This window comes from Heterocephalus glaber, unplaced genomic scaffold (assembly GCF_053883595.1).
Source record: "Heterocephalus glaber isolate CG9 unplaced genomic scaffold, H.glaber_assembly_v1.0 deba00001428, whole genome shotgun sequence".
Taxonomy (NCBI): domain Eukaryota; kingdom Metazoa; phylum Chordata; class Mammalia; order Rodentia; family Bathyergidae; genus Heterocephalus; species Heterocephalus glaber.
In genome coordinates, this window is record NW_028258293.1 from 33,085,677 (window position 1) to 33,112,355 (window position 26,679).

General features: G+C 38.6%; 1 pseudogene; it reads right to left on the minus strand.

Annotated features, from left to right (window-relative positions):
- Nucleotides 1–3,767: 3,767 nt before the first annotated feature.
- Nucleotides 3,768–26,277, minus strand: LOC101696737 (small ribosomal subunit protein eS6-like; annotated as a pseudogene).
- Nucleotides 26,278–26,679: the final 402 nt, after the last annotated feature.

The window sequence follows — 26,679 nt, forward strand, 5'->3', positions numbered from 1 at the left end:
GAAAAAGTTTGAAAAACAGTAGGCCCTACCATGTTGGCTTAGTACCATGTTGCCCTAGTAAACAGAATTAGGTTCCTGCCTAAGTCTCCTAGTGAGTCCCCAAAGAAGGATTGTGTTGTTTAGAGTATAGCTGCTTTGTGGTATTTTTCTATGAAGCTAATTTTCAATGTTTTCTTTGAAAAATATAAACAAGCTATATTAGTAGTATGATAAAAGTAACACATAAACATAAAAAATTTTTAGGCAGCAACAAATGGTATATAGTAGAAAGTAGAAGTTGCTTCACCACTTTCCATGTATGATGCTCAGTGAGAGCTACTAGTTATCTTTACATAAAGTTTTTAACCATATAACATACACATATGCATATATACATATGCAACTAAATATGATCTATTTGTTTTATATCTTCTTTTTGCTTATAGTATTTAAAAAATCTTTCATACAACTGAATACAATGCATTTGCATTACTTATAATAGAAGCAGATTACTTTATTATATGGAAAACTATAGTTAATTTAACCATTTTCCCAATTTATCATTGTTGCGATCTGCACCGAACATGTTGAACACATGCAGCTTGTGCATGCAGGACAAAGCCTACAAACAACATCAAATTAGGACCAAAATTTTGTTTTAAAAATGTCCTTAATTTCATTTTATGTGTCCATTCATTCTTTTCCCCTCTATTTTAAGATCTTAACCTTGCTCAACTTGGTTTTACTAGCCATGGCACTTATGTTTGGAAAAGCCTAAAAATCTGAGAAAATAAATTTCTGTGATGCTCTGTGACCATATTGCAGAATAAAAAAATACTTCTAGGAGCACCCAAGGTTATTTTTTAAATCACTCTCTAACATTTAAACTTAGCAGTTATTAGCTATAACCTGCCACTAGATGAGTAACGATAAATTATGATCTTGTGCAATTAATTCTGGATACTTATTAACTGTCTAGCTCATTGATAAATGTTTACATTTCCTAGGATGGGGTTGAAAGTAAGTTGTAATATCTTCTGTAAATAGGTTAATGTGTGAAGCATACCAATTTTTATGCCTTATTATTTGGGGTAATTTGTAAAATAATTACCTGGATTTGCATTGCTGAGGTTAAAGGGGGGTTTAAAATGTTTTTATTATTACATACATAACAGAAAAATGCACAAAACATAAATTTGTAATTAGTAGGTGTTTATAAAATGAAATGCTAGGTAACTAACAGCCGGGTCAAGATAAAGAACATTGTTGACAGTTCTTTCTAGCCCCATTCCTTTCACAGTGACAACTGTTCTATTCCTAAGGGTTGGTACTCTTCTGACCTTTGGTGATTATTTTCTTGATTTGTTTTGTACTTTAACAACCTAAATATGTAGCCTAGACATTATAAGTAAGTTTTACCTGTTTTCGAACTTATGTAAATGAATCTTACCGTATGTAATATTTTGTGTATTTCTTTCTCCTCCCCTTCTTCCTCCTCCTCCTTTCCCCCCTCCTTCTCCCCTTCTTCTTTTTCTTCCTCTTGTTCCCCCTCCCCCTTCCCCTCTCACTCCCCAAACTTCTTTCCTCCCCAACCTCCTTTCCTCTACTTTCTCTTCCTTCTTTTTGAGATAGCGTTTCACTATATAGTCCTAGCCAAACTTGAACTCACTATGTAGCCCTGGCTGGCCTTGAACTCATGATCCTCCTGCCTGAATCTCCCAAGGGCTGGGATTATAGATGTGCACCACTATGCCCTGTGTATGATTTCTTTGCTCAATATTATTTTTATGAGATTCAACTCTGTCATTCGCCATAGCTATTACTTCCTTTAATTGCATTTTACTTTCCACAGTTCAGTTACCTGTGGTTAATCAGGATCCAAAAATATTAAGCAGAAAATTTAAAAAAATAAACACTTCCTAAGTTTTAAATTACACACTGTTCTGAAGAGCATGACAAAAATCTTACAGAGTCCTACTCCATGCCACCTGGGACATGAATTGTATCATTGTCCAGAATATCCTTGCCACATTTACTGTCTGTCCCTTTGTCACTTAGCAGCCATCTCAGTTATCAAATTGAAAACATACTATACATGGGGCTTAATTCTTTGTGATTTTAGGCATCTAAAGGGATTATTGAAACATATTCCCCAAGGATTAGGGAGGACTACTATAGTTTGTTCATTTTTCATGCCTTGTTTTATCTCATTTTTGTTTCAGTGTATTTTTGATTGCTGTACCAAAGTGTCGATGCTGGATAATGCATAAAGGAAAACGATTTATTTAGTTAATAGTTTTAGAGGATGAAAGTCCAAGATCGGGTAGTCTCATCTATGTGACCTCAGGTGAGGACTGCCTTGGCTGTGTCACAACACAGTGGATGCCCTTATGGTGAGAATGTGCGAGGAAGAGATCATATGGTGAGACAGGAAGCCGGAGAGGAATCCAGGGTCTGGGCTTTCTCTTTTTTAACAACTCACTCTCTTGATAACTCACTTACTCTATAAGACCAGTGTTAACCTCTTCCAAGAGTGATGACTCCAATGACCTAACAGCCCCCACCTTTTAAAGGTTCTTAACATCCTCACACTGGGGACCAAGGCTTCATCACAGGAACCCTTGAGGCACAACTGAGATCTACACCACAGCAATAACCCAACTGCTTTATCCACTCTGTTGTTGAGCATTTGGGTTATTTCCACTTTAGAACTATTAAGAGTAACATTCCCATAAATGCTTCTTTACATAAATCATTGTACGTATGTATGTAGTTGAGAATAACCTCTAGGAGTAAAATTATTATGTTATAGAATATGTAAATGGCAGCTTTTTATTCATTTATTTTTTGAGACAGGGTCCCACTATGTATTCCAGGCTGGCCTTGAGTTCACTATGTGGCCCAGGCTGACCTTGAACTCATGGTGATCCTCCTGCCTTGCCTTCCCCAGCATGTATAAGCATGCACCACCACACCCAGTTGCAGACTTCAGCTTTATTTAAGAAGGCTGAACTTTTCCCAAAGTGTCACCTTCCATGTGTGAGAATTTCTGTTGCTATTCTTTTTTTTTTTTTTTTTTGGTACCGGGGATCAAACTCGGGTCCTTGCTCTGTTGCTATTCTTATTAGACTTTTAAATTTAGCTATATTGGTGTAGGTATAGTCATATCTCATAGTAGGTGGTTTGTTTTTTTTTAGGTCTGATCTTATTTTTTTGTTACTCTTAAAGAGTCTTAATTTTTTGGACTGAACTCAGATGTAAAATCTCTCTCAGAAAGGACAGCTATCTTAGTCACTTTTCTCATTGTTGAGATATAATACCTGACACTTGCAACTTAAAGGAGCAGAGGTTTCAGTTAATAGTCAGCTATCTCTAAGGCAGGGTGGCATGGCAGACAGGCATGACAAAGGAGAGCTGCTCATAGCATGGTGAGGGGAGCAGAGGGAGTGGAGAGACTGAATGCGGGAGGATGACAGACCCTTCTAGGCCACATCCCCAGTGACCCACCTTCTCTGACCAGGCTCTATATCCCAGCATCACTTTTAGCTATAAACTCATTGGCAGACCAATCCACTGATAAGTGTAGTTCCCCCACAATACAATCACCTCAGAAAAGTCCCATCTATAAGGGCATGAGACTTTGGGGAGGGACATCTACACGAGGTGTTCTTTTTAAATTTTTTTTTTTTTTTTTGTGGTACCGGGGATCGAACTCGTGTCCTTGCGCTTGCAAGGCAGGCGGCAGAACCACTGAGCTACATCCCCGGCACAGGGGACATCTAGATAAACTATAACAGCAGCCAGTTTCTCTTGGTAATCTGATCCTGACATCTTTCTTTGGCTTTTTTCATTCTCTTGAACACAATTTTAGCATATTCCTCCTTATTTTTCTTAGTATCTTGTTTCTTTAGAGTAAATACGCTGTTGTTTGTGTGGTAAGACACATGGAATAACAAGACACTGAGTCTTCGGTGCTTTGGATCTGGATTTCTTACTGTTTTTATGAGCTTTCTGAAAACATGTCTGTAGACATCACCTTCTTCAGAGAAACTGAAAAGTCTGTGGATTCTGCTAGCTCTTTTGGGCCCTAGGTGTTGAAGGACAGTAGTGTCAATCAGTACAGGGATATTTTCTCCTTTTTATAATAATTTTTTTTGGGGGGGTACCGGGAATCGAACTCAGGGCAAGGCAGGCGGTGGCACCACTGAGCTAAATCCCCAGTCCTACCTTTTTATAATAAGTAAGTTGAGAGTACTCACATTGGCATTCTATTCACAGTACAAACCTGAATAGATTTGTGCTACTCTCCAGTTCTCCTTGGCCTGTAACAGAAATATGCCTTACTCAGTAGTAGGTACATATGGCTGTGGGTTAGGATATCCTACTGCACGTGAAAACTTTTTTTGTCATTTCCACCACTGTTTGAAACACATAACCCTTCCATTGTTCACTTGGAGCATCAGTAGTGACATCTGTGGCCATACACATCTCATAGAAAGTACAAAGTTTGTGTTCATCAACCACTTCAATGAGTTTATAGCAGTGGCTGGGAAGGAAATAGCATCATTTTGCAACATCTTGATGCAAGCACCAGGCAAAAGAGCCAGTGTAGTTATTTTTTTCATTGTGGTTTAAATTTGAATTATTACTTTTGTTGGGCACTTTTCCAGGGTTTATTTTCACTGGGCTTTCTTCTTAGGTGAATTGACTGAGTCTTTTTTGTACATTTTTCTATTAAAATGATATTAAGTGATCTGTTTTTCTTATTGACTTTCTTATTAATCGATACAAGTTCTTAAGCACATATTTTAGATATGAGCTCATTTCAGTTATATGCTTTGTTGGTATCTTCACACACCCTATGGATTACTGTTACAGTAATAATAGATTGTGCAAAAATAACTGAGTGATAACAAACCTTGATATTATCTTGTCTTGTGCTTTAGAAATAGTATCCAGTTCATGAAGAAAATTATTAAGAAATTGAAACATTACCCTTTATGTTTTTCTGGCAGTCTATAGGGAACATTATCAACTACCCCTGTGGTCTATAGAGAATGTTATCAATGACCCCTGCAGAGGGTCTTGATCGCCTCTGAGGCAATACAATACAAGCTGACAAGAAGAGAAGACAGAGACAGGACTAGAGAGAGCTGGGTCTTGGGGCTGATCTAAGCTGCTGTGGGCAGCAAAGACAAAAAGCACCAAGGATATCCAGTGTTTATTCATAACAAGCGTGGGAAGGAGAGGCGCAGGGTAGCGTTAGGACACCTGCTGATAGCAGGTATCACAGGCAGGACTGTTAAAGGGAGGCACAAGCATATCTTTGCTGAAGAGAACAAACGGGTAATTCAGAGGGAATGAATTTAGTTGGAGTCAAGTTGACTTTGGCTGGAAGTGAACTCAGCCAAGCTCTGCTACTTCTTTTTTTTTTTTTATGGTACCGGGGGATGGAACTCGGGTCCTTGTGCTTGCGAGGCAGGCGGTGGAAACACTGAGCTAAATCCCCAGCTCCTGAGCTCTGCTACTTCTAATGTAATATAGCTAAACTATGGAGGGGCAAGAAGCTTGTGCCCCTTATAGCCTGCTAATACTGGGCAGAGATGTCTGCTATAAGAATCTTTTTATCATTTCTCCTATCATTCTCTAAAAATAATTTTTTTCTTATTAAAATGTCTACTTCTGTACATTTTTTTGTTGCATGGTTAGTAATCATCTATGTGGCTATCTTCAGGGAACATTCTTAAAGCTTAGAATAAACATCGTTCAAGGCTGTTTCTGGCTGTTTGTAAATATTTTTATGTATTATTAACTTCTAAAACTTCAACTAGAAAATAAGATAATTCAGAAAAATCATACAGAAAATAGCAAAATCTGAGCGAATTCTCTCGTATTCATATAATTTTTTTTTTTTGGAAAATCTTTTTGATTGAACAGAACTTCAAATGTTGAGATTAGTTTCTGAAAACACATCTTTACTACATACACAGCTTCCTAACAAGCACTCCATCTTGTTTGGAAAAGTCTTTTTAATATATTTTGTAGCATTTTCCACTGATGGTATTGTCACTAGCTAGCATGGGTCCTTGCTTCAGTGATAATGGAAATTTAAACTGATGCAATAGCATGAATTTATAGTAGAAACATTTAATTGGAAAGTGAGAGAAAATGGAGGAAGGAACTTCAGCTTGAGAAGCTGAAAGGAGTGCAGATCTGATGGAGATCCGACTGGTCCATTAACAAGTAAAGAGGCTAGGTTTTTTTTTGGTTGTTGTTTGTTTTCTTTTTGGTGGTACTGGTGATTGGATCCAGGGCATTCACACCAAGCTACATCCCCAGCCCTTTTTTATTTCGAGACAGGGTCTCCCTAAGTTGCTAATTTGGCTTGGCTGGGCTCAAACTTGTGATCCTCCTGCCTCAGCTTCCCAGAATGCTGGTATTACAGGCACACAATACCATACCTGGCTAAGAGACCAGTTTTTATGGGAATGATGGGGTGGGCTAGGGTCTGATTGATCAATATTTCAGTTCTGGTTTTGCAAATCTGAAGAAGTCCTATGGTTTGAGGGGCAGTCCAGCTCCCATGAGGCATGTGCTCCTGCTGGAGTTGGGGGAGGCACAGCCTTGGTTCTGTGGAGGCTCTGCTGGAATCCAAGATGACTACAGGTTTAGGGCAATGACTAGAGATGTCTAGGTGCCCACTGCAGGGGGGCAAAAGCTGATAGTTGAATGTCCTTACAAATCTCTTATTTTGGTGTTACCAGTCTTGATAGGGCATGAGCTAGGTTAAGTAAATTTAGGGCTAAGAAAGCTTGTATCACCAGTTTTAGACAGGCACTCCTTAAATGATCATCAGGGCTACCTGAAGAGCTAAGCAGGAATCTGACCCAAAGTTTTCAGGTAGTAAAGGAGATGGAAACAAAATGAAGGCCAAGATGCTACATGCTTTATTCTGCTTTTAGTTACTTATTGGGCATCTTTAGCCTAAAGTGAACAGTCATTGTTTCTTAGGAAAAGAAGCTTTAAAGTCTCTGGCTTCCTCAGAAGAAAACACAAAGAATGCCTCTAATGAGTAAAAGAGTAAGGACCCCAGAGTTTGTTTGTCCTTTGTCTCTCTGGGATGATCCCCAACAGTTTTTTTTTCATCTAGTTTCTTCTTGGAGATGCTATGGCAAAGGCATCTTGGCTTTAATGATGCACTTGGTTTTTGATGTTGATAAGACTGTTTGAGTGAGTGACAGGGTAGGGAAGGATATATACCAGTGATGGAGAACATTTTAGAACTTTCAGTGATCTAAACAGCCTATTGTGACATGCGTGCCATAGATTTGCCACCACTGATACATAGCATACTTTTAATGGGTACTTTTAATGGTCCTGAGTTAAAGCCTGGGAGGCTTTAAAGCCTGCTTTTTGTTCCCATGGTAGTCTCTACCTGTCTCAGGGAGAGGCTGAAAAGAATGGGCAATTTTTTCCCTAAAATTTCAAAAAATGTTACACATGAAAAAGAGATGCTTCTAAAACAGTAAACTCCACAAGCATCAGACATTTTTTCAGGGAGTAGCACTCTATCACTGGTGTAGAGTTAGTTTATAACTGAATAAAGAATAGCTTGACCTTAGATCCATTTTATTATTGTTTTAAAAATTTCAACGGTCATGTTGCAAGGTGGGGTTGTGTTTCACTGTAGTCCCAGCACCTGGAAAGCTGAGGCAGGAGGACTGCCATGAGTTCAAGGCCAGCCAGAATGACATAGTGAGAACCCATTTCAAATAACAAACAAACAACAAGAACACAGTCATATATTCCTTTTATCATCTGCAACTTGGGCAGACCACTTCCACTACCCACTCTTGGTATAGATTGCTGCTAACTATACTTTTTGTTAATTTCTGGAAAACACCTTTCATTTAAGGAAGTTTCCTGGAGCTCCTACTCACCCTAAGGTATGATCAGCTTTAGATACATGTCATGAAAATGAAGGATATCTTTGGAAAAGAATATTCTTTGCTCAAAAAAATCTGTGAGTTCTAAACTTGAGAAAGTGTTTTCTTGTGACAAAGAATCTGAAAGAGAGGTTTTCCTACAATCCAGGCACCCATTAGCACTCACCACTGGCCTAAAGAAAATAGTTGTGTAAGCATTTTAAAAACACAAATAGGAGATAATGTTATATCCTGGTTTTTCAAGAGGAAAAAATATGATTAAATGTTTTGTAAACTTGTTGAAACTTCTTGGAGAAATGGCTTCTGTAAAGTATATTAAAACAAGGATGGCAGGGTGATTCTACTGTATGAAAAGTAATGCCTAAGAATTAGGGACCTGGGTGTTTCTTCAATAGACTTACTCCCTGTGGCTGAGAGTTAGCAAACCTTGATGTTATCTTCTCCTTTGCGGTAGTGATAGTATACAGTTCTTAAAGAAAATTATTGACACTCAAATGTTTACTTTTTATACTTCTTTTAGTAAGACCAGCAGCTTTTATCATTTCTCCTATCATTTTCTAAAAATGAATTTTTTCTTATTTAAATGTCTATTTCCTTACTTTTTTGGTTATTGTTGTTGGGTGGTTATTGACCCTCTTGATTTCAGCCAATTTCCCTAACAGTACAGCTTCCTCTGAAAACTGATTTATGTTCCTTTTCAAGTTTTAATTTCAGAATTGTATACATTGATTGATATAAAAATATAAAATTTTTATCTTCAATATATTAGATTAAGCAATTTAACATTCCCTTCTAGAGTATGAATGATATGGGTCACAAAAGAATATGATACATATACTACACTAATCATAAATTCTCCTAATAAGAACTGAGGCAACGTCCACTTTTGTAATATTTTAATATTTATCAATTTGGATGGAGCCCAGCAAAATTACATAATTTAGGTTACTTTTTCTAATGACTGCTTGTGGAAACCAGTTTCCAAGCTGGCCTTGATGATTCTTGCCTCCCGGTATTCATACTCTTGCGTACTCTCATGTGGAGTAGCCCATATAACCAAAAGAAGACTGCAGATGCATTGATGAAGATGTCCACAGGATGAGGCCTCCTGCCAGTAGTCAAAACCTACTTGCTAGACATGTAAACAAGATAGCTTACAGGCAGGTTCTCTCACCCCAGCCAAGCACTCAGATTACTACAGCTCCCACTGACATCTTGACTGCAACTTCCTGACAGACCCCAAGCCAGAATCACCAAGCTAAGCCAATCCAACAAGTGACCCACAGAAACCCTAAGGATAATAAATACTCTTGTTTTTTTTTTTTTTTTTTGGTACAGGGGATTGAACTCGAGTGCGCTTGCAGGGCAGGTGGCGGAACCACTGAGCTAAATCCCCGGCCCATAAATACTCTTGTTTTAATGGATAAGTTTTGATATAATTTCTTCTACATTAATAGATAACACATACACTAGTTAAACATCTGTCTCTTCAGCTTTGTGTAAAATGTTGGTTCTCATTGCTTTTCCCCTTTCTTAGTCTCTAGGATAAGACACTCTGATTAGTAATACTGGTTGATGGTGGTAGGGCAGAGGGGAGAGAAATCTGAATTCCTAAGATTTCTCCTACAAAAGGAAATTAGAATCCCTTAAGATTCAAATATACCTCCTTGAGTGATATAACAATGTTCCTCCTAATCCTGTGAAGATCAGTGATATTAACATACAGTTGAAAAACACAAGGTCTATCCCTTAAAATTCAGTTTCACTATAGATCTTTTCACATAGTGTGAGTACATCTATTGCTGGCAAAATAAGTCTTGTTTTTAAAAATTAGACTTGTTTGAGAGAAAAGAAAGGGAAGACTTTATCCTTTTCAAAAGAAGATAAAATAGGCATGTTACAGAATTAATACTGGAAGCCTTGAGATAAATGCTACAGATTGTACTAATATGTGGCTGCCTGCTCACTGCTTCTTTCTCCCCATTGGTTGAGGTTTACATTTCAGGGAAATAAAAAAAATCTTTTTATTAAATATGTAAGGACTCTCTGAGCATTTGAATTATTATGCCTTCAAGGCAATCACCTGTGCTTTACTATCCACTGTCAAATTGCCTTTTAGCTTCTATCTATAGCTAGGAACTGTTTTTCAGAATTCTCCTCTCTGTCTGGTTCTGGATTAGAATATTCCAATTCAAAGAACTCATGAGATTTGAAAAGAGAGGACATTAATTTCTTAGAAGGTAGTGGTTGGCCATGGCCATTTCCTTAGACTTGGTAATTTGTAGACATCTCTGCTTTGTTCCAGTTTGCAAACATATATAACATGGAAGTTCCTGAAGGAAAGGAAAGGTAGATATACGCAGAGCAATGTTTGAAGAGATCACAACTAAGAATCTTCTAAAATTGATGAAAGACATCAGAGTACAGATTCAAGAATCTCTGCAAACTTCAGGTAGGATAAATATAAAGAAAACCACATCTAGGCACATAGCAAAATTACTGCAAACCAAACAGAAAGAGAAAATCTTAAAATATTTTTTGTTAAACTCAAAGGAACCAGAAGTAAAACCGACAGGTGTCTTTTGACAGAAATGATGCCCAAAGACAATAGCGGTGTCTTTAAAATTCTGAGTGGAGGGGGTGAAGGGCGCACAGGTAATGGGGAAAAAAATAAGAACCAAGATACAAGCACCCAGTGATAAAAGTAAATGTATTGTATAGCTAAAAAAAAAATTTTGAAAGAAAATATCTGCCAACCTAGACTACTATATATCAGAAATATCCTTCAGTAGTGAAAATTATATAAAAGGGTTTTAAGACAAATAAAAACAGGGAATTCACTGCTATTCCAGCCACACTCAAGGTAGTTCTTTAGGCAGAAGGAAAATGCTCCCCATGTAGACATATGAAAAGTCATTAAGGAATAAAGAACAGTGGAAAAGTAAAAAGTGTATCAAATATTTACTGTACAAAACAGTGTTAATAAGGTCCTATGGAGTTAAAAATACATATAAAGTTCAAATTATTCATGCCCTACAGATAAAAAATTGTGAATAGTAGCACCGTTTCATAACAGAATAGCAAAATATATTTCTTTTTTAGAACAAGTAAACTACAACCAAGGAAAAAGCAGGAAAGTGGTAAATGGAATTAAAGCACTGTAATGTCCCTTGTATTGGATGATAAACAGATAACTGATTTAGGGTAGGCTTTTATTAAATCAAGGATTTACATTATATAATTACCACAGACAGTTTATATAATTCTGTGTATAATTTGTGTATTTATATAAGTACAGTGAAAATTAGTGAATTATTTCTATACACACAAGCATGTGATGCTGCTTGTGAACATAAAGTTGTACAAAGGATATCCAGGCATAAAAGAATTCATACTATAAGACTCATTTATGTAAAGTACACAAATGAACAAACCTAATCTGTAGTGATAAAAGCCAGAAAAATAGTTAACCTTGGGGAAGGAATGACTAGGAAGAATCATGAGGATAATGTTCTATTTCTAGATCTGGAAGAGAGATAGATACTTCAGTGTGTCTACTTTATGCGTGCTTTTATATGTACATGTTAAACTTCAATTAAAATTTGCTTTCTTTTTACCTCTCTTGAATGCTTTGGGAGTAGAGATCTTTGAGCTTCTTGCATTCACTGATTACTCAAAATCACTTGATCTGGCAAATTTTATGATCATAACTTCATTAAAATAAATAGTAATTTAAAAACTTAACAAAATTAAAATGATGAATCCTTGGTTATAGTTTACTTGTTCTAAAAAAATATGTTTTGCTGTTCTGTTATGAAATGGTGATGCTATTCACAGTATTTTTTTTTTGTATTAAATTCTTTTATTGGTACACTGTAGGTACACAACACAATTACATTTCTCATTGGGAATTGTACCTTTATATAATACATCTTGGTTCTTATTTTTTCCCCATTCCTAGCCCTCCCTTCACACCCTCCACCCTTCCCTATTTACAAAGACTTTATTTCCATTTTTTCCATTTCTCATCATTTTTCCTTTCCCTTCTTTCCTTTCCCCTGCCCCTCCCACTACCCCTACCCCTTTGGACCTTTTCTTCCTATTTTACATTTTTGATTATTCATTCTAATCATTGGCACATTTTAGGTATACAATAGAATGACATTCATCATTGGAAATCTGCACCTTTACATAGTCTCTCTTGGTTCTTATTTTTCACCCTTGCCCAGCCCTCCCTTCAACCCCTCCAGTCCTCCCTATTTACAAAGATTTTGTTCCTATTTTTCCATTTTCTCATACTAATCCCATTCCCTTCTATCCTTTCCCCTAGCCCTCCCACTTCCTTCCCCTTTGCCCCTTTTCTTCCTATTTCCCATTACCTATTATACATTTAGTCCTTATTTACACTTTCAGTTTCTCACACCAGAGAAACTATTCAGTATTTACACATGTGTGTCCTATTTATTTCACTTAAGAGTATTACCTCAATGTGCATCCACTTAGCTATAAATGTCTCTAATTTCTCATTTTTTATGGCTGAGTAGTACTCCATTTTATTAAAAAACCACATTTTCTTTATCCAGTCTCCAGTTGATGGGCATTTGGGCTGTTTCCAAGTTTTAGCTATCCCAAGCTGTGCTGCTATGAACATGGGTGCACATATATCACTGTGGTATGATTCTTTTAATTCTTTGGGGAAGATCCCCAGCAGTGGAATAGTGGGGTCAAATGGGACTTCCAGTCCTAGTTCTTTGAGGTATCTCCATACTGATTTCCACAGTGCTTGCACCAGTCTACACTCCCACCAGCAGTGGAGCAGGGTTCCTCTTTCCCCACAGCCCTGCCAGCATTTGTTATTGGTTGATTTCATGATAGCAGCCATTCTTTCTGGAGTGAAGTGGAATCTCAGCATTGTTTTCATTTGCATCTCTCAAATGACCAGTGATGTTGAACATTTTTTCATGTATTTATTTGCTATTTCTACTTCTTTGCCTGAGAAATGTCTGTTCATTTCAGATGCCCATTTTTGGACTGGGTCTTCAAATTTGGGAGGTCTGATATTTTTAAGTTCTTTATAGATTCGAGATAGTAGACCTTTGTCTGAGGAAGAGCAGGTGAAGATTTTTTCCCACATTGTGGGTTGTCTCTTCACACTGCTGGTGGTTTCTCTTGCTGTGCAGAAGCCTTTTAATAAGAAGAGATCCCATTTGTTGATTGTTTCTGCTAGTTCACGGGCAACTGAGGTTTTGTTCATAAACTCTTTTCCTACACTGATGTCTTCAAGGGTTCTACCTAACCTCTGTTCCAACTGGTTCAGAGTTTCTATTTTAATATTTAGATCTTTAATCCATATTGATTTTAGTTTAGTGCATGCTGAGAGATATAGGTCTAGTTATAATCTTTGGCAAGTTGAAGCCCAATTTTTCCAGCACCATTTATTAAAGAGGCTATCTTTCCTCCAGTGAGGGTATTTGGCTCCTTTGTTGAAAATGAGATGGCTGAGTGTGTCTGGCGTTGTTTCTGCATCTTCCAGTCTGTTTCACTGGTCCTCAAATCCGTTTCTTTGCCAGTACCATGCTGTTTTTATCACAGTAGCTTTGTAGTATAGTTGCAGGTTGGGGATTGTGATACCCCCTGCCATGTCTCTGTTACCTAGAATTGCTTTTGCTATTCTGGATCTCTTCTTGCTCCAAATGAATTTTTGGATTGTTTTCTCAAGGTCTATGAAGTATGCTGCTGGGATTTCAATTGGAATTGCATTAAATCTATAGAGCAGTTTTGGAAGTATGGCCATTTTCACTATATTAATCCTTCCTACCCAGGAGCAGGGCATGTCTGTCCATTTTCTGATATCATCTTCAATCTCTCTTTTCAGAGTGCCATAGTTTTCAGAGAAGAGGTCTTTGATTTCTTTCATTAGGATGATTCCTAGGTATTTCAGTTTTTTGGATGCTATTGTGAAAGGAATTATTTGCCCTGTTTCTCTCTCAGTGAGTCTGTCATTGGTGTAGAGGAAAGCTATTGATTTATGTGTGTTGACCTTGTAGCCAGCTACTTGACTGAATTTGGTTATTAAGTCTAGAAGACTTTTGGTGGAGTTCTTGGGGTCTTCTATATAGAGGATCATGTCATCTGCAAAGAATGACAATTTGACTTCTTCATTACCTATCTTTATTCCTTTTATTTCCTTCTCTTGTCTAATTGCCATGGCTAATGTTTCCAGAATGATATTGAACAAGAGTGGTGATAGTGGACATCCTTGTCTTGCTCCTGATTTTAGTGTGAAGGATTTCAGTTTTTGACCATTTAATATGATATTGGCTGTTGGTTTTTCATAGATGGCTTCTATCAGTTTGAGGTAGAGACCATCTATTCCATTTTTTGTAGGGTTTTTATCATAAATGCATGTTGGATTTTGTCAAATGCTTTTTCTGCATCTATGGAGATAATCATATGGTTTTTGTTCTTGACTCTATTGATATAGTGTATTACATTGATTGATTTTCGTATATTGAACCATCCCTGCATCCCTGGGATGAATCCCACTTGATCAGGGTGTATGATCTTCTTGATGATCTTCTGCATTCTGTTTGCCATTATCTTATTAAGGATTTTTGCATCTATGTTCATTAGTGAGATTGGCCTATAGTTCTCTTTTTCAGTTGGGTCTTTCTCTGCTTTGGAGATCAAGGTGATGCTTGCTTCCAGGAATGAATTTGGGAGTATTGCTTCCCTTTCAATTTCATTGAAGAGTTTCAACAGTAGTGGCAGCAGTTCCTCTCTCAATGTCTTGTAGAATTCAGCAGTGAAGCCATCAGGGCCTGGGATTTTCTTAGTTGACAAGTTTTTCATTACATTTTCAATTTCATTGGTTGATATTGGGTTGTTCAGAATTTTTAGGTCTTCTTCGTTCAACTCTGGTAATTCATATGTATCTAGGAATCTGTCCATTTCTTCTGTGTTGTCCATCTTATTGGCATATAGGTTCTGGAAGTAGGTATTGATGATCCTCTGGATTTCTGCTGGGTCTGTTGTCATTTCACCCTTTTCATTCCTAATTGCATGGATTTGGGCCTTTTCCTTCCTTTTTCTGACAAGGTTGGCTAAAGGTTTGTCAATTTTGTTGATTCTTTTGAAGAACAAACTCTTGGCTTCACTGATTTTTTTGTATCGTTCTCTTAGTCTCCATTGTATTGATTTCTCCTCTGATCTTTATAATTTCCTCCCTTGTATGAGCTTTGGGGTTGTCCTGCTCTTCTTTTTCTAGAAGCTTGAGGTGCAGCATCAGGTTGTTTAATTGGGCTCACTCTGTTTTCCTAATATGCATATTGACTGCTATGAATTTCCCTCGTAAGACTGCTTTCATTGTGTCCCATAGATTCCGATATGTTGTATAGTCATTGTCATTTAATGGAAGGAACTGTCTGATTTCTTCTTTAATTTCCTCTCTGACCCATTGGTTATTCAGAAGTGTGTTGCTAAATTTCCACATGTTTATGAAATTTTTTGAGTTTCTTTTGCTGTGGATCTCCAATTTCATCGTGCTATGGACTGATACTATACAGGGGATAACTTCAATTCCTTTGCACTTACTTAAACATGTTCTATGTGTGAGTATGTGGTCTATTTTGGAGAATGACCCATGTGCAGCTGAGAAGAATGTGTATTCTGATTTTGTGGGGTGGAAGACTCTGTAAACATCTGTTAAGTTCATTTGTTCAAGAGTTCGATTGAGTTCTAGTATTTCATGACTTATTTTTAGTCTAGTTGATCTATCTATTTGTGCCAGTGAGGTGTTGAGGTCCCCCACTACAATTGTATTAGTGTATATATGACTTTTCATGTCCGTTAGAATTTGTTTTATATAGTTGGGTGCACTAGTGTTTGGTGCATAGATATTTATGATTGTCATCTCTTCCTCTTGGATTCTTCCCTTTACAAGGATGTAGTGTCCTTCTTTGTCTCTCTTAATCAGTGTTGGTTTGAAATCTACTTGATCTGCCAAGAGGATAGCTACTGCTGCTTTTTTTCGGGTTCCTGTCACATGCAGTATTGTTTTCCACCCTTTAACTTTCAGTCTATTAGTTTCCTTTTGAATTGTGTTTCTTGTATGCAGCATATTGTTGGATTTTGCTTCTCGACCCATTCTGCCAGTCTATTTCTTTTGATTGGTGAATTGAGACCATTAACATTGATGGTTATAACTGAAACGTATTGACTTGTCATTGCCATGACTTTTTCTTTTTGTTGGGTTCTTCCCCTTTACATTTAATTTCTTGTCATACTAGATGGGTTCATCCTGCTTTGCTTCCTGGGGTTGTGATCCTCAATGTCTGTTCCTAGGATATTGTGTAATTCTTTGGAGTGCTGGTTTGGTATTCACGAAGTTCCTAAGGTGCTCTTTGTCATGAAAGTATCTTATTTCTCCATCCATTTTGAAAGATAGTTTTGCAGGGTACATCAATCTGGGTTGGAGGCTGTTTTCTTTTAGGGCTTGGAATATGTCACTCTAAGCTCTTCTTCCCTTGATGGTTTGTGTTGAGAAGTCTGCTGTGATTCTGATGGACTTTCCTTTGTATGTGATTTGTTTCTTTTCTCTGACTCCTTGGAGAACTTTGTTCTTCTGTTGTGTTTCTGGAATCTTAACAATTATATGCCTATGTGTCGATTTTTTTTGATCAAGGCTATTGGAGTCCTATATGCCTCACTTATCTGTATGTCAAGCTCTTTTCCCCTGCTTGGGAAGTTTTCTGCCATTATTTCTGTGAAGAGATTTTTTATGTCATCTCCACTCTCTCCTGTTTCTTCATTGACTACAATCATTCTTATGTTATTCTTCTTTGCATCATCTAGCAGCTGCTGATCAGATTTCTCATGTTCCCTTATAATTTTGAAGCAATTTTTCTTTTCCTGGTCACTAATTGCAATCTTATCTTCTATATCTGAAATTCTGTCCTCACATTGGCTCATTCTGCTGTGTAGACTTTCAATGGAGTTCTTCATGTTCTGGAAATCTATTTGCAGCTGTTTTATGGATTCCATTTGTTTCTTATGTTGGGATTCCATCATGTTCCTGAGCTCCTCTCTAGATTTATTAATCCTGTCTTGCACTAGGGGCACAGTTTCTCCTGTTATCTGAGAAATTATTTCTGATTTCACTGTTTCCAGATCCCCTTTTGTTGCCAGTTCAGTGGGTCCAGGTGGTTGAGTATCAGAGTGTTCCATCTCATTTCCCTTTGGGGTTGCTGTAGGTGATCTGGAAGTCTGGTTTTGAGACTTATTTACGTGTTTTCTCATTTCGACTGGGGCGGGGGGCTGTTAGCGTCTGCACGGATTACCTCCTCTGAGCTGGGTGAGGTGGGACAGGGGCCGGGAGCAGGGGTAGGGATGGTGACCCAAAAGCCCTTTCCTGTGGGCTGGGAGCAGCCAGAGGGATGGTGGCCGGGAAATCCCTTCCTCTGGACCAGGAGCAGTGGGATGGTGGCTCAGAAGCCCCTACCTCTGGGCCAGGAGCAGTGGGACTCAGTACCTTGGTCTGGTGGTCTGGTGTCCTCTGCGTCTTTGTAGTGTGGAATCAGGTGGCTGCCTGTCTGCAGCGGGGTGATTCGGTGTCTTCCGCGCGACTCAGGACCTCGGTAGGGCGTGCACAAACCTGCCTGTCTGCAGCGGGCTGATTCGGCGTGTTCTGTGCGACCCAGGACCTAGATAGGGCATGGGCAGACCTGCCTGTCCGCAGAGGGGAGATTTGGCATCTTCCGGGCGACCTCCATGTACTTTTGAGTGGAGAGGATAAAAATAACCTGGCACATGCACAGTGCCATGAGGCTCCACCCAAGCGACCGAGGAGCCTTACTCACAGGCATGCGTCAGGCGGTTCATCCCGCCCCTTTCACTATTCACAGTGTTTTTAACTGTAGGGCCTGAACCATTTGAATTTCTTGAGCACTCATTAAACATTCCTGCCACCTGGTGGTAGCATATATAAACTGCAAGAGGAGATACAGTACTTTTAGGAGTGGTGGATGCTCTTTTGAGATCTGAGTTGGCACGTGACAGCTCTGAGATGATAGCTACGAAGCAAAATCATCCTTTTCTTAAAAGAAAATCTAGAGTTTGGTAGAGAATTTATAAACCTTCTCTTCATAGGAATCCAAGTTAAATTTGGCATTCCCTTTACACAAAACTAACAGAGTCTGGAAATACACATATTGTGTGCTCCCTCGGGGCACTTTTAAATGCGGAGTAGATAGCAGTGAACAAACTAGACAAAAATCTCTGCCCTCACAGAACATATTTTCTAGTAGTAGAGACAGACAATAAACAGAAATAAATCATATAATGTGTTAGATTATTTTCAGTGTTACAGAGAAGAATTAAAACAGGGAGAGGGTGCGCTGGGCAGGGATTTAACACAGTGGCACTGCACCTGCCTCGCAAGAGCAAAGTCCTGAGTTCAATCCCTGGTACGAAAAACCAAACAAAACAGGGAGAGGGTTTGGGGAATGGTGGGGAAAATTACAGTGTTAAGTAGAGTAACTGGGAAAGATCATGCTGATGAGCTATCTAAAAAAGGAACAAACTTTTGTCTTGCCTTTCTTGAGCTGTATTTCAGGGTAACAAAATAGTTAATAGGGAAAAACTTTTTTATATTGAAAATTTTCAACTAATAAATGCAAAGGGAATAATGGAAGTAGAAAGTAACCATTTTACAATCTTTAATGAAATATCTAGGCAACAATCATCAATTGAGGCAAAATCATTAGTAGAAATAGGAAAAGGGAGATTTATAAGGATTGGATCGAGCTGACACCTCTGAAATCACTGTTTACATCATTAAAAGTGTGACAGTGAGACATTAACCTAATATGACACAGTAGGAAATAATTAGTATATTATGTGAAGTATTCTTGCAAATATAAACAAACACATAAATAAAATTCAAATTTTATCAAGCTTCTAGATCAGGTTCTGTAAAAGACCAGATAGTAAATATTTTTGGCTTTATAAGATATATGGTCTTTATCATACATTCTTCTGTTTTTCTTGTGCTTTAAATTTATTTCTACAATCCTTTAAAAATATAAATACCCAATAGCATAAACAGTCCAGAAATAAACATGCACATTTATAGCCAACTGATCTCAGATAAGGGTGCCAAGGAGAGACAATGGGGAAGTGACAGTCTGTTTAATGAATGGTGGTGGGAAAACTGGCTATCCAGACACACAAAAACCAAATTGGGCCCTTGTCTCAGCCACATACAAACATAAACTCAAAATGGATTAAAGACTCAAACGTAAGACTTGAAACTGTAAAATTTCTAGAACAAAATACAGGAAAAATACTCCATTACATTAGTCTGGGCAATGTTTTATTTTTTATTTTTTGGTATTACTCAGAAAGCACAGGCAACAAAGGCAAAAATAAACAAATAGAATTGCAGCAAACTCAAAGTTTCTGTACCCCAAAGGAAATAACAGAATGAAGAAACAACCTACAGAATAGGAGAAAGTATTTGCAAAAATACATCTGATAAGAGATCAGTATCCAAAATATATAAGAAATTCAATACAATAGCAAGAAAGCAATCTAAAGAATGGGCAAAGAAGCTTAATAGGCATTCTCCTCAAAACACAACACAAAACAAAAACCCAACCATACAAATGGACAACAGGTACCTGAAAAAATACTCAACCACTAATCATCAGGGCAATGCATACTAAAACAATGAGATATTCTGTTAGAATGATTATTATTAAAAAGTGAAAGAGGGCCGAGGATTTAGCTCAGTGGTTCCACTGCCTGCCTTGCAAGCGCAAGGTCCCAAGTTCAATTCCTGGTCCCCCCCCCCAAAAAAGTGAAAGATAACAAGTGTTGGTAAGAATGTAGAGAAGAGGAAACCCCATAGACTATTGATGGGAATATAAATTAACATTCTAGAAAATGGTGTGGGTGTTCCTTCTTGAAAAGTTTAAAATAGAATTACCAGATCTTCTAGCAATCCCACTTCTGGGCATATATCTGTAATGGTCAGTCATGAGTGTCAGGTTGATTGGATTGAAAAATGCTCAGGAAATAAACCACACTTCAGGGTGTGTCTGAAAGGATGTTTCTAGAGACTATTGCATGTGAGACAGCAAACTGAAGGGGGAGACCTGGCTTGAATGTGGGAGGCACTATCCACTAGGGTGGTGGCCCTGATGGAACAAAAGGGAAAAATAGGGAAGCCCACTAGCACATGCATTCACTCTTTCTGCCTTTTGGTTGTCATGAAGTGAGCAGCTGTTCTCCATCACATTCTCCTGCTGCCATGATGTTCTACCTCAACTAGGGCCCAAAGCAGCGGAGCCAGTGGATCATAGAGAGAAACCTCTGAAACCATGAGCCACAATAAACATTCCTTCCTTTAAATTGTTTACGGTGACAGAAAGATGATTAACACAATATCCAAAAGAAAATGAAATTACTATGTCAAAGAAATATATATACTTTTATGTTCACTGAGGCATTATTCACAATAATCAAGATATGGAATCCACCTAAATGTCTATCAATGAATGAATGAGTAAAGAAAATGTGGCACTTATACACACACTAGAATACTATTCAGCCTTTAAAAAGAAGGAAATCTTATCATTTGTAACAATATGGATGAACCTAGTAGACATTAGGTCAAATAAAATAAGCCAGGCATAGAAAGATAAATACTGCATGGTTTCACTTGTATATGGGGGAATGTAAAAAAGTCAAATTGACAGAGGAAGGTAGTACATTGGTAGGTGAGATCTATTGTACAACATGATGATGATTATAGCTAATAATAATGAATTATATACAGCCCTGTACTTAAAAATTGCTGAAAGTAGATTTTAAAAGTTTCATCATTAAAAAATGTGAGGTGATATTAATTGGCTTGATTTAATCATTCCACAGTGGATACATATATCAAAACATTACATTTATACCATAAACATATCCTGTACATTTAAAATATAGAAAGAAAATAAGAGAAAAATCATATGGGAAAATTTTCTTAAAAATATGACCATTCTTAGCTTTTAGAACTTACAGAATAGCCACAGAAGTATGTACAAGGTGGAGATGGAACATCATCAGTGGACTTATTTCAAGTATGATAAGAAATATGGTCAGGGCTTCAGCAACAAAGGAAGAAAATAAAATCAGTTTTCTTCCTTGATGTAAACTAGGTGTTTATAGACTGTCTACTGTCCAAAGCGTGATTAATTCAATGCTGATCAGCTAACTTCCAGCATATGCTCAGATATTTGGTTTCATTAGCTAATACTTTGACATCCGCTAATAGAACATTGCCTCCTGAATGTTAGGACTCAAGTAATTTCCACATCATTCCAACTCTTAGCTGGCCATTTTGACCAATGTTGACATTATCCAGGTCTGACATTTAGCTGTAACATATTGCAAAGATTCTAATCTGTAAACTTGCTTGAAATCTGCCCTGTTTAGTTTGATAGTTTTAAAATATTGACATTATGAAAGAAGTTCTGAAGGTAAAAGGGTCTGATCCCTTCAAGAAATCTAGAGCTCTTTCCTTTCTCTTTTTGTAAAAAGTCAAATAAAAAGTAAGCATTAGGTGGGAGGAAAATCAGAGCAAATAGCATCTTTCATTTTGTGGTTTTAGTTCAGAACCCAATGGCAGAGAAAAAAAAAATGTAAAGGTCAGAAGCTTAGATGGTATCCAGGGAGCTGAGAGTTGGAACAGTTATGAGTAGCTTCAGAGTAACAGGAAGATATTACCAAATCAATGGCCTGTGCTCAGTCAGAAGGCTTAGAGTTTTCTGAGGACCCCTGGACTGCCCTGGGAAGTCTGTGAGAGAGATGAAGAACCGAATAAGTACACATTGGTAATATTTGTTATTGATAAGGTCAGTGTAGCGGCACACATGTGATCTCAGCATGCAGGAGGCTGAAGCAGGAGGACCACGAGTTTGAGGACACCCTGTTTTAAAAACAAATTGCTACTGGTAAGAGTATTTAATGAGTATTTAGTAGATAGGTTTTCTTTTAATATTTAGCCTTTGTGGTAAGTTGTTCATAAGTAACTTGCCCTGCAATGGTAGGTGCTCAAGGAATTTAGAATTGGACTAAATTGAAAGAGGGTAGTATTCTACATAGAAAGATTTATCTCAGGGTAGCAGGGCCCAAGTGATGGCACACAACCCTGAAAGGCAAGGTAGGAGTGGTTACCATAGTAAATGGCAGCATCAAAGAAGCAATTAGAATGGTCTGACTCACACGGACCTATCCCATTAGCTAGTTGGTCATGGTGTTCCTAGAAATAAAATAGGTAAGAAATCTATCAAATTCTTCTCTGATCAGTATGAGCAGAAAAGATCTAGGTTATGTGAACAAAAGTCTAATCTGAATCATAAAAACAGAAACATGGCCTTCAATTCTCAGATTCGAGCCATTTATAGACCCAGGCCACCTTGAATGAAGGGCAGGCTATATCTCCTAGAGGAAGGATCCCCCAGCACACTACTGAAAATGTACACTGTTAATCTTTCCCTTGGCCTTCCCTAAAGGGACCTGTGGCTTTTTCCTTGAGTAACTGTGCAACTGGAAAAGAAAATAATCAGACATATGAAGGATTACTTGCCACTGGCTCTGAACTGCCACTCATTCCAGGAGATCCAAAACATTACTGTGGTCCACAATCACAGTTGGGCCTTACAAAGGTCCATCTCAGAGTGGGTCCAGTGAGAGCCTGAGCACATCCTGTGGTAATTTCTAGAATGCATAGAATTGGAATTTAGGTACATCCAACAGTTGCAATGCCTATGGTCCCGGACAGCTAGTAATGCAGCCCCACAGGACTGTAAACTTTTAACATTATGTGATTTTTTAGTGATATTTTTCATGACTCTGCTGGATTATGCTCCAGTGCAAACTACTTAGGCGACAACTGAATGCTGTGTAGGAGAGAGTGCAGGGCAGTGCTAACTCCACCTCCTGCACTTGCCACACACAGTTGCATTGAAACCCACATTTTATCAGGTGTTACATACGCCGTGTCACTTGGACAGTAAAATGCAACGGTTACTGATGTAGTATTTTAACATACTGTGCACGCGCATGCATGTGTGTCTGTGAAGACAGGTGCTTATTGTTTTATTGGGTTTTTTGTTTTTGTTTTGTTTTTTTGGTACTGGGGATCAAACTCGGGACCTTACACTTGTGAGGCAGATGCTGGAACCACTGAGCTAAATCCCTGGCCCTGCTTATTGTTATTAAACAGACAATTCTTCACTCAGTGAGGGCCAGACAAGCTAAAGCGTTGGACACCCATGGAGTAGACATACTTTGCAGTTGACAGAATCCTCACACTCGGTTCCTAACCTATGGAAGGTGGGTTATTATGGTGGAAAAAGCTAAATGGACGCCATTAGAGCTGTTTATATCTATGAAAATACTGCATTCCTGGAGGGATGGCAGAGATAAGTGCCACCATTAGGGCATTTTTTTTTTTTTTTTGGTTTGTGCAGAAGATAGACGGATCTTGGTGAATGACAGTGGATTATCACAAATTTAACCAGTGATGTTTCCAGTTGAAGGTGCTGTACCTGCTGTAGTTTCATTATTTGAGCAATTTACACAAAAAGCCATTGAGTTTAGAAAAGCTTTTTTCTCCATTCCTGTTAATAAAAATTATGAGAAACAGTTTTCTTCCAGCTAGTAAAGCTACCAGTACACTTTCACAGTCTTACCTCAGGTGTATACCAACTTTCTACTCTGTGATAATTTAGTTCGCAGGTATCTTGATCACCTTTTCCTTCCTCAGAATATCTCACTGGTCCATTATATTCCCGAGACTGTGTTTGTTAGACCTAATAAGCAAGAAGTGGCACCTACTCTAGAATTACTGGTAAGATATTTGTGTGTCAGAGGTGGGAAACAAAGATGACACCAATTGAGGGGCCTTGGAATTTGTAGGGTCTATTTTGTGTGAATAGGTGAAGGTAGGTAAAGGTATTTCTTTTGAGATGAAGGATAAGTTGTTACATCTGGAAGAGAGAGAGAGAGAGAGCAAGAGAGAGAGAGAGAGAGAGAGAGAGAGAGAGCACTTCTTACGATGTTTGAGGGCAATATATGCCTCATTTGGGTATCTGGACAAAAAGATGCTAGTTCAAGCGGGGCCCAGAAGAAAATACTCTGTAACAGGTCCAGGCCGCTGTCACACAGCTCTGCTATTTGAGCCATATCATCCAGCAAATCACAGGTGCTTGAAACGTCAGTGGTAGACAGGGTCATTCTTTGGAAACTTTGGCAGGCTCCTATAAGTGAATCACAGTGGAGACCCTTAGAATTTTGGAACAAAGTCCTGCTATCCTCTTGGGACAATGACTTTCCCTTTGAAAAACATCTCATGAGCTACTAGTGGTCTATAGAAACTGAATCCTTAACCAGGGACTACAATGTACCATCAAATGTGAGTGGCCCATCATGAATTAGGTGTTATTTAACCCACCAAATCATAAAGTTTGATGTGCAAAGCTGCACCAGATGGACTATATGATTGAGCTTGAGCAGGCCCTGCAGGCATAAATAAATTGCTTGAAAGAATGACACAGATATTCATGGTCCCCACTCTGACTATACTGCTTTCTTCTTCCCAGCCTACACTGATGGCCTCCTGGGGTGTTTTCCTATAATCATTTAGTAGAGGAATTGGTTTACAGATAGTCCTTCAGGATATGTAGGTGTCTTCTCAAAGTACTATAGCCCCTTTTCTGAAGGACAGTGAAGTAAAATCCTTCCAATGGACAGAACTCCAAGCAGAGCACATGGTTGCTCAGTTTGCTTAGAGGAAAAAAATGCTCAGATAAGTGGCTATATACTAACTCATGGGCTGTGGCCCATGTTTAGATGGATGGTCAGAGATTTAGAATGAACATAATTGGAAAATGGGAAGAGAATTTGGCTAAGAGATATACAGATAGACTTCTCTTAATGGGCACAAAATGGGAGGATACTTGTATTATATGTGAATGCTCATCAAAGAATGATCCCAGCAGAGAAGGATTTCAATAAAGAAGTAGATAAGACTATCTGTTCTGAGGTGTTATGGTTTGGATCTTAAATGTCCCCTACAGGATATGATAAAGGTTTGGTCAACAGCTTGAGCTGCTCTTGGGTCCTCTTTAGGAGGTAGCACCTAGTGTGAGGAAGCTGAGACATTGGGGCACATGACCTTGAAGAGAAAACTGGGACCCCAAGCCCTTCTTCCTCTCTTTCTTCGCTTCCTGGCCATCATAAGGCGAACAGCTTTATTCCAGCATGTGCTTCTTGCCATGTTGTCCTGCCTTGTCAGAGGCCCAAAAACAATAGAGCCAAGTGATAATGGACTGAAACCTCTGAAACTGTGAGGCAAAATATGTCTTTCCTCTTTTTAAGTCATTTACCTCAGGCATTTTGTCACACAGGCTTAAAGCTTACTGAAACAAGTACATACCAGTCAGCCTCTTTCCCCAGCCACCCCTGTCATCAGTGGACTCAGGTTCAAAATGGCTATGGTGGCAGGGATGGATGTCTTCTTGGTCTGGGACAAAATACCTGACACTCACAGAGTAAAGGAGAGGTTTATTTTGGCTCACAAATTTAGAGATAGCTGGCTGGCTCCACAGAAAGGGCATGGTGGTAGGGCCTGGGTGGAGGACAGCTAGTCATATCATGGTGGCTGGGAAAAAGAGAGTAAAGGGAGAAACCAGAGAGGGAGATAGGCCCATCTCTTCTGACTAGACCCTACCTCTTTTTTTTTTTTTTTTTTTAGCTTGGTCAGAAATGTTTATTAGATTTATCTCACCTTTTCAACAAGTGCTACCTCTAGGTTTGAGTCAGATATCAAACAGTTCATGACCATGCAACTCCTGTCCTACTATAATATATTAAAACACTCGCAATCAGACACTGATTTACACTTTGGCAGCAAATTCAGCAGTCACACACATGACTTGTTTATTGAAACTGAAATGATCAAGACCCTATCATTAAACAAAGGGGAAAAATCAAACCAAAGGTCAAAAGGACTTCCTAGGAGCTGTCCTGGAGTGAAATTCATTAGTTCTACAGGCTCCTTGCAGGAGCTGGTGATGGTTCCTGGGGAAGAGCAATTGTTACTGGGGAGATGTCTTCATAGGAGCTCCTCACATGGGATGTGTTGGTCCACCAGAGTCCTTGGACTGGGTCTCTTCACAGGCCAATGTGAACACAGACCTTCCAGTGTCTCTGCAACAGTTCTCATCTCCGGCATTCCAAGTGAGACGTAACACCACTCTCCCTCATTACTCCCACCTCCTCTTTTCTTGGCAGCCATTGTAGGCATTCACACCTGGCATGATACAGTTTTGACCAATGTTCAGAGCCAAATTTCAGACTCACAGTATGTGGAAAGCATTGCCCTAGAGAGGGGAATGAAAGAAGAGTGCTTCTGTATCTAGGGCATTGTAGATGGCCCAGTTATCACGGAGAACACACACAGGTATTTCTCATGGGCTTCAGAAAAGATGGAAACTTCAAATAAAGCATTGAGAAACATCCAGCATCTATTATATGTTGGTGCAGTGGTGGGTACAACACAAGAGCAAAGGCTCAGGGGGAATTTTGTATCTATGCATGGTTCCTCAGACCGATGGGCTCCAGTCCTAGGAGAAATGTTCTGTGGACTCTCTGATGCTGTGTCAGGTGATCAGATCTGGCAAAACTCTTGGGGCAGGAC